Genomic DNA, 778 nt, shown 5'->3' on the forward strand with positions numbered 1-778 from the left:
TATAATGTTCATTCAATATATCCCAGGACGGTTTTGTTTTAAAATCTTGGTATCATTTTGACAGTAATTATTAAACAACTGCCACTTCAAATACTGTGGATGGGATACTTTCTATTGCAATCAGTGTATTTTCACATGTATAACCTGCCCTGCAGATAACTCCATGAAATCAGAGGCACAGGAGACAGACGAGAAAAATTAGAGGCAGAGAAGCTTTTGGGGGAGAACAGATTTAAATAAGACTCCCTTGCTCCCTCAGATATATTCATGGACATAGAAGCTAGGCAGCTGCTGAATTACAATGTTACCTGGCTTTTTCAAAAGATGCTCTGTGGGTAGTAAAACTGACAGCTCTTCTATGATTTACAATTTTTCAGTTTTCTTACCTTTATGGTCTACTAAGTGGAGGTACTATTTTCATTCATGCCATTCTGCCCCTACTTTTAGCATATTTTTTCTAACACACAAGGATCCCTATGGATAATAAAGGTTTCAGAAGTTTTCAAGACTGACCAGTAGAATAGGACAAATCTCAGTTTTTCAAAAGAAAGAAGTGGCAACACAACTTTCTTCAATGGAGTCTGTATAAAATAGAGCCTTTAAACATGTTTTATCGCATCAGAAACCATCTATATTTTGCTATTTGCATAGGTGGAAGGAATCAGAAATATTTCCTGGCTTAGAGTTCCAGCTGAACATGGCACCCCAATCCCTTTGTATATAGAAGACACACATTTTTTTCCCGGTTTGTTCCTTCAGATTTTTTTTCTTTCTTTCT

The sequence above is a fragment of the Aptenodytes forsteri genome, unplaced genomic scaffold, assembly GCF_000699145.1.
Source record: "Aptenodytes forsteri isolate BGI_AS27 unplaced genomic scaffold, ASM69914v1 Scaffold255, whole genome shotgun sequence".
NCBI lineage: Eukaryota > Metazoa > Chordata > Aves > Sphenisciformes > Spheniscidae > Aptenodytes > Aptenodytes forsteri.